Below are 8,262 nucleotides of genomic sequence, written 5' to 3'. Positions count from 1 at the left end.
AATGTAGCACATAAGCGGCGTCCATAAAAATCAGCGCCTAATCCAACGACATCGTTGCTCAAGAAACACCGTACCGAACACAGCCCACGACAACAAATCTAATACCAGAGGAAACAATACAAACCAGATCGCACGCAGGGCAAAGCAGCAGGCCGAGCAGACGCAGGGCGAGATGGATGACCAGAACAGCAACGGCACAATTCGCGTGGACGGCGAAGCAGCGCCCAAGGAGCAGCCGCGGAAGTAGCACCGACAGCCGGAACAACACGACGGCGGGGATCCTCTAGCCACAGCTTGGAACCGAGGCGTATCCAGCACCCCAAATCGCCAATCTCCACTCTTCAGAGCTGCGCCGAGTCGCTAGCCCGTTGAGAAGACACGCTCACAGGGAAACCCATACACACACCCGACACGCGGCTTGGACCAGCGGCCAGCTGGAGATTAAAGCTTGCTGAGAGGACACGCGCACACACACCCGACACACTGCATGCATCAATGCGCATCCTGGGTCCTTGCAGCCACAAGGCGACGAGCGCACTACAATCTACCTGCGTACGCATGGTCACGGGCGGACATGCCTTTTTCTAGAACATGGTTGTTGTGATTTTTTAGTGGGATGATAGTATGGTTAATAATACAACAATCGGCTATAAGGCCACATGTACAATAGTAAATTTTAAGTGTGTACTACTCCCTTTATTTTCAAATATAAGTTCATAAAGTAAAATGGATGAATTTCCACTTTAAACTATATTTATATACATCTGTATGTAGTTCATCATGAAATATCTACAAAGACTTGCATTTAGAAACAGAGGAAGTACGTTATTAATAGTTGGCCTACCATACAACCTCACAAAGTGTCTTGAGTCTCGTGCTGCAACTGGCTAATAATCAACAACTCGCTTCTCTTCTCTCTCCTCCAACTAAGTAAATATATAATATTTTAGTCCTTATAGCCTGCTTATGTCACCTTATTGTACTTGCTTTTATGCCGGCATGCGAAACGGGCCGTCGTGCCAGCCTGTTTAGGGAGGGGCTGATCCTGGACTAGGGAGGACGCGACCCGAGTACTTAGCGTGCCTGGCCCTTTTACCAAGGCCGGGCCGGTCCATTTGGCCAGGTTTGCACACACGGAAGCCCACACACACCCGACATGCGTAACGTTGTGGCCCACCACGCGTCCACCCTTGAACAGCGGGCGCCACCAAGCAAACATATTTAAGAGCGCTCCCAGCCATCTATTTACAGTGAGTTTTTTTAGGGTCTATATTCTCAGGGATTGTTTTTTCACATAAACAAATGTAACGATCCAGTCAAAATCCTACCGCTCAATTGAACGAGAGAGTTCCTACCCATATGAACTTTCTTTACCAAAAAAAATTAGATCTATTATAATAGTTCATCAGAAGTGCAAAGCATCTCAAACATACTACAAATTACAGAGATTCCGAGACCACCAGACGATAATTACTGTTGTCAGAACTCCTAGATAAAGCCACACACAATTAGATAAACTTCATAATCTTACTGCTTATTTGAAGATGCTCCTAGTCAAACAGGCGGAACTCGACGGTACCGATGATGTTGATATCAACCATATGACTCAGGCTCATGCCAATAGTTATCGCTATGTAACTGTGTTATTCCAATTCTATATAATTCACATCATTTCACCCCCAGCTTAATACCCCTCTTGTCATTTATAGAACCGCCACCCTACCGCGAGCACAAGCAGCCCCTAGAATATATTCATCGCCCACGCAAGGCCGGGTAAGTCCCAAAGTTCAAAGGGAAAAAATCCATTTGAAAGATGGAAAGTACAGTACTCGCGGTAAAAACTCTTATTACTTTCCTGTTTGCAGCAACTCCTCCGACAAATACTAAATACTATAGTTCTGTGTAAATTGGCAGGCAAGCTTGGTGAGAACTACTTAGACGAGTTCGCTGCCCACTGTGTGTGGGCAAATACATTTAAGCTGTATAACAAAAATATACGCAATCTTTGAAATATCATCAAAGACAAGAAAACTCCTAACCATTACTATGTATGCCACATGACAGAAACATTTGCTACTGACGGCAAAAGAATGGTAATCTTAAACAAATGCATTCTTGTGTTTCCTATAAGAACATGCTAACAAACCATATACTGAATAACCTTTATCTTCATTTGCAGTACTTTAGTACACACTTTTCTAAGAGAAGACTCTTCCCGCACATGGATGCTGAACATGATGAGCTACCGATCAGTACAGGAGACGGGACCACCAGTGTCATGGCCCACTTTATCAAGGGCGTCGACAACAAGGCTACACTCACAAAGAACTGGAGCAGCTTCTCAATAAGGCAAATATGAAGAAAGGGTATGCATATGCTTTCGCCTTCAAGTGCACGTCTAAAAGCCTCTGCATGCATGATTGTCTATCCAATCTAAGCAGATCACAATAGTCCTTTGCTACGTAACTTGGTATTACTAAAAGTACCTATCAAGACTTTTATATCTGGCATCATTTTGGATCTTATGTAAAAAGATTATGACAATCCTGTCTGTATGACTATCATCAATCCGTACTTATTTTTATATATTCCCTTCTGTGTTTACATATTTTGATGCACACTCTTTCTATTATTGGCTTGCTCTCGGTCTTTGCGCCATTGGCGCAACGGGTCATCTAGTAATCACAAAAGACAACCAAGTTGGTTTCTACAACTCAAGTTCTTGCACGGATGCATTCTCGTCTTTTCTGTGAGCGGCCTGGTGCGCCGCTCTTGCCGTGAAGAAGGCAGTTACAGATGAGATCGCCGTGAGCGGCCGTCGCCACGTTTGGGTACCACCGACGCAAGAGCCGCTCGTGGGAGAGGCCTCACCGGGGATAGCGACGGGAGCGCCGCCGATCTACGCGGATGCGAGACAAGGGGTGCTACTGCTCGTGTGAAGCCGATTGGAACGCTCCGTCAGGAGCGTGCTGATAACGTGTTGAGAGGAAAAATAAATCAACTATCTTCTTTACTAGATGGCATCTGCTATTTATACAAAGGAAAGGACACCATTGGAAAAAGTGTCTGTTCAGAGGAGGTGCATGTTTGGCAGGAACCGACGCGGCAATTTACAACTGCCTGCAGTTAGTACAAGTATGGATTAATCCCATAATTAACACATGGTTAATTAATTCTAATACTTACAACGGTTTGATGCAAAAATCTGACAGGTGGGCGCCACTGTCAGGTGCCACATGGCTGGGGTGGAGACGGCACCCGTCACACCCGTAAACGGCGCTAACTGGTCACGCAAGGACCGGTCAAAATCACAAAAAACAATCCAAGCTAATCGGCCGCGGGTTGCTGCTGTAGACGGACAAGGGAAGGGCACAGGCGGAGCTACGCAGGCCGGTGCTCGTAGCCCGCTCCGGCGAGGTCGAGTTGCTGTGCGCCCGCGCGCCCACGGCCCAGCCCGCTCCGGCGAGGCAGAAATCCCGTGCGCCCACTCCGTCAAGACCAAGATCCAGTGCGTTTGCGCCCTTGCCCGCTCCAGCGTGGCCGACTGTCGTGCGTCCGCGCGCCCGCTCCGGCGAGGCCGAGCTGCCGTGCGCCCGCGCGCCCACGGCCTAGCCCGCTCCGGCGAGGCTGAAATCACGTGCGCCCACGAAACAGCCTGCTCCGGCGAGGACGAGCTGTCGTGCGCCCACTCCATCAAGACCAAGATCCAGTGCATCCGCGCCCCTGCCCGCTCCGGCGTGGCCGACTGCCGTGCGTCCGCGCGCCCGCTCCGGCGAGGCCGAGCTGCCGTGCGCCCACAACGTCAAGGCCGACATCCCGCGCGTCGGCGGCCCTGCCCGCTCCGGCGTGGCCGAGCTGGGTGCGTCCGCGTGTGCTGCGCACCCGCTTCGGCGAGGCCGAGCTGCCCTGCGCCGCGCGCCCAATCCGTCAAAGCCGGCATCCAGCACATCCAGGCCCCTGCCCGCTCCGGCGAGGCCGAGGTCACCGCGGTGCTCGATTTGGTCGTCGGCTCGTGGGTAGACGTGCCTAGCATGGAAGCCCTCATCCCCGTAGCGTAGCTCCGAACGCTACCGGCAGCGAACTCTCCAGCGTGCTCACAAGCTGCTCGACGGACTGCCAGGGAGGGAGAGAGACTGCTGACAAGTGGGCCTATATCAACTTAACGGTCCATGCAAACGTTGTTGACCTTTCTTGCCACATCATCACTTACATGCGGGCCCCAGGTGTCAGTTTTCCACTCAAACTGCTCTAATTAGTCAATCAGTGTTTCCTGAAAACTGTCAGCACAATTTTGGCGGTTTTTTGATAAAAAAACCCGAAAGGTGGTGATTTTTTGATTTAGCGTCCTCAACTGTGGTGGTTTTTTGCAATTTACTCGCATATATGTTTTGTATAGACAAGTGTTGAGGCATGAAATTTATTTTTTTAAAATAATCTAAATGAATACTGAGGCGTAAAAATCTTATGGAATATTGTATTACTACTAAAATTGTACTGCAACAATAGTATCAGTGGTAGCAATAGCAGCAGCAGTAGTAGTAGTAGATAACTGCTTTGACAGTTGAGCGGGTGATGGAGGCCGAGGAGAACTTTCACCAAGTTCTTCTTAGACGCGGTTGACCTGCCACTCTTGAGGATTTGCTCTCTGTGGTCGATGATCTCTTCTAGGATACCATCGATGGTGTCAGGAATGCTCTGGAGGTTCCTCCTGATGCCGGTGGGGAAGCAGCAAGGAGAGACTAGGGCGGCATTCCGCGACAAGGAATTCATCTCCGAGACTGATGTCCGGGTGAGCGACAGTTACATCAATTACCTCGGCTTGGTGATCAAGGAGACATTCAGGCCATACCCACCAACTCCCATCCTGGTCCCTCGAGAGTATACTGAGGCATGGGAGCTCAATGGGTACGTGATGCCAGCTAAGACGAGGGTGAGCATAAAATCTTGGGCTGTCGGGTGTTACCCCTAGTACTGGGAAAATGCCGAGGAGTTAAGGCCTGAGAAGTTCAAGGCTGCTCGCATGGACTGTCATGGCATCTACTTCGGGTACAAGCCGCTCGGGGGCATGCAAGATCAATGAGTACGTGATGACAGGCAAAACGAGAGTGATCATAAACTGCTGGGCCATCATAAACTCCTGCTTCAGGTACATGCCATCCTTTGGTCTGCGGCGTGTACCCGAAGAATACACCATGAAAGTCCATGCAAGCTCCCTTGAACCTCTCCGCTCTGAACTCCTCGGCATGTTCCTGGACTGGGTGTCCAACATGATTACCCAGGAGTTTATGATCACCCTCGTCTTGGCTGGCAGCATGTACCTGTTAATCCTTCAATCGCTGAATGGCGTGTACCCGAAGCAGAGGCCATGGAAGTCAAAGCGAGCTGCCTGAAACTCTCCGGCCTGAACTCCTCGGCGTCTTACCAGTACTAGGGGTCACACATGATGGCCCAGGACTTTATGGTCACACTCGTCTTGGTTGGCATCACATACCCGTTGATCTCGCAGGCCTCGGTGCTCCCTCGAGTGATCAAGATGGTAGTTGCTGGGTACAGCTTGAACGTCTCCTTGATCACCAAGCCGAGGTACTTGATGCAACTTCGGCTCGTCCAGAGATCGATCTCGCGGAACGCCGCCCTGATCTTGTCTTGCAGCTTCCTCATTACCTTTGGCTTCATCATCAGCTCTGACCTGACCCATACCATGGAGATGTCTCTGTCCCACCCGCATATATGTTCTGTATAGACAAGTGTCGAGGCATGAAAATCTTATTTTAACTGATGCCTATGTTTATATTTCAAAAAAAAATTAGATGAATGTTGAGGCCTGAAAATCTTTTAAAATTTTGTGTTACTACTAAAATTGTACTGCAATAGTAGTAGGACTAACCAAGATAACTGCTTTGACCGTGGAGCGGGTGATGGGGAAGCCAAAGTCTTCATTTCCGTGAAGGCCGAGGAGAACTTCCACCGGGTTCTTCTCCGACGCGGTTGACCTGCCAGTCTTGAGGATTTACTCCGTGTGGTCGATGATCTCCTTCAGGATGCCGTTGACGGTGTCACGAACGCTCTGGAGGTTCATGCTTATGCTAGGGAGGAAGATAAAATCCCCGTGAAACCAGGGAAGAGCTCAGGGATCGAGAAGCTTGTGCTGTAGACGAACCTGTGCTTGATGGCCGCCACGAAGTCTTCGGCTCTGCTGCTCTTCATGCCGAACGCCCGGCCGCCCCGGTGTCGTCGACGAGGCTCCGCACCTCGTCCTCCCGGATGTCCTTGTAGGAGCGGACGCGGTCGTTGCTCAGGATCTCCTAGACGCACAGCTTTCGGAGCTTTCCGAAGTAGTCGCCGGGGATAGGGCAGAATAGGTGGTCCGTCGAGCCACGATGTCGCCAGCCATGAGCTTCGCCCCAGTGGCCAAGATGGCGCCGTGGGTCTTGAGCACCTCGCGGGCAGCCTCCTTGGACGGAACCACCACCACAGCACGTGCCCGGCGCGGAGGTACATGAGCGGCCAATGCACGCTGGCCAGCTCGCCCATCGTGCGGTGCGGCAGCGCGTTAAATCACCAGCCGGTGCGCGCTCCCGATCACCGGCAGGTTCGGCGGCCCCGGTGGCAGCCGTCGTCACGGCTTCAGGAGCTGGACAACCGTGAGCCAACACTGACACGAGAGCAAAGCAGAGCACAGGTATACAAGATCGTCGTCCATGGTGAAAAGCGTGATGTATTGGCTGTGCTCTTCGGGTTGTGTGCGAGCCTCCTTATATATAGCCCGCCCCGACCGGATGCACGAACAATATTACGTGTGCATCTGATGGGATGTAAGTAATTCAACCACCTTGCGTGATTGAATTGCTTATATTACGCATACATGTAGGACCTGGTTGTCCTGCCATGACAAAATGGCATCGGGTGATGAGCACCAAACGGAAGATGCCTACAGCTGTCCCTCCTTTTTCTAGCAGATACAAACAATATGTGATATTGGAGTTTGCTAGCTGGAGACTTTTGTCGTTTGCATCTGCATCTACATCTGCATCCGCATGTGATGGGACTTGTTCTGCATGTCCTAGCTCGCGACAAAATGGTATCGGAAGACTAGCACCCAACGAAGATGCTCTGGCTGTTCCTTTCTTCTCTAGAGAGAAGGTTCAAAGACCTCGGCTTTAAAATTAACAGAGTCATTCCCGCAATAATAATAATAATAATAATAATAATAATAATAATAATAATAATAATAATAATAATAATAATAATAAAAAATAATAATAGAGCCATGACCAGCCATGAGAGTTAGAGCATCTACAGCTTGACGCATCAAACGTTTCTATACGTTTTGATGGATGGCCCGGTCACTGACTAGTCAAAAAACTCGACCCAAATGGATGCCTAATACCGGCCCCAAACATCTAGGCTGACCGGCACTCCTTATATCCAGCGCAAACCTAGGGCAGGTATGGGAAAGTCCGGGTGCGTCTGCAACATTGGATCTGGCTCATGCCGGCCCACTCTGACCTCACATATATTCGTTCCCATCCGCTCCCCTGACCGAACCCTAACTACTCCACTCCACTCCGCTTCGCCCCCCAAGCTCCCTGTCGGCGATCTCCGGCCTTCTCCGGCATGGCGGGCAGTGGATCTGACTCCGACCAATCTGGGTCCGTCGATTCGTTGTCGTCCTATGCGGGATGGAGGACGCTATGGCCGTCCGCATTTTCCTTCTTTGTTCCTAGGAAAAGTGTGCCCGACCGAAGTTGGGATCTGTTCGGCGCAAATTCAATGCGTCGGCGCAACTGGCGCTCAGATCAATCGAGGTTGGAGCATCGCAGTCATTTAGCCTCGCCATCTCCATGTGCAGGCATATGATTGCAATAGGGACTGGTGTACCCATCGTGGGCTAGAAATGATGAGGCTGGCCAAGGCCCGCCTCGCTGCCGACATGGCGGTGGCGGCAGATGCGGCGGCGATGCATCCACGTAAATTTTTACGTACGTTTACGGGCTCGTCTGACATGGCATAGTTTGACTGGAGTAAGAGGGAGGGTGAGGCCCACCCCGCCTGAAAATCAGTGGGGAGAGAGAGAAATAGAGAAAGGTTACGTAAGGCAACATGTAGCAATTCGTAGGTCTAGTATTTTCGCCAACAATAACAGGAAAAACACTAAGTGTCATGATATTGTTTAAAGGGCAATGCTACACTTACTTAAAGATTGTTACGTACCTTACGTAATAGCCAACATGGACAAGTAGGATTGGATGTAAGAGATTG

At 50.4% G+C, this 8,262-nt stretch overlaps 1 pseudogene; it reads right to left on the bottom strand.

Annotated features, from left to right (window-relative positions):
• Nucleotides 1-4,454: 4,454 nt before the first annotated feature.
• Nucleotides 4,455-6,703, bottom strand: LOC119274769 (annotated as a pseudogene).
• Nucleotides 6,704-8,262: the final 1,559 nt, after the last annotated feature.

This window comes from Triticum dicoccoides, chromosome 3B (assembly GCF_002162155.2).
Source record: "Triticum dicoccoides isolate Atlit2015 ecotype Zavitan chromosome 3B, WEW_v2.0, whole genome shotgun sequence".
NCBI lineage: Eukaryota > Viridiplantae > Streptophyta > Magnoliopsida > Poales > Poaceae > Triticum > Triticum dicoccoides.
This window is presented reverse-complemented; position numbering and strand designations above follow the sequence as displayed.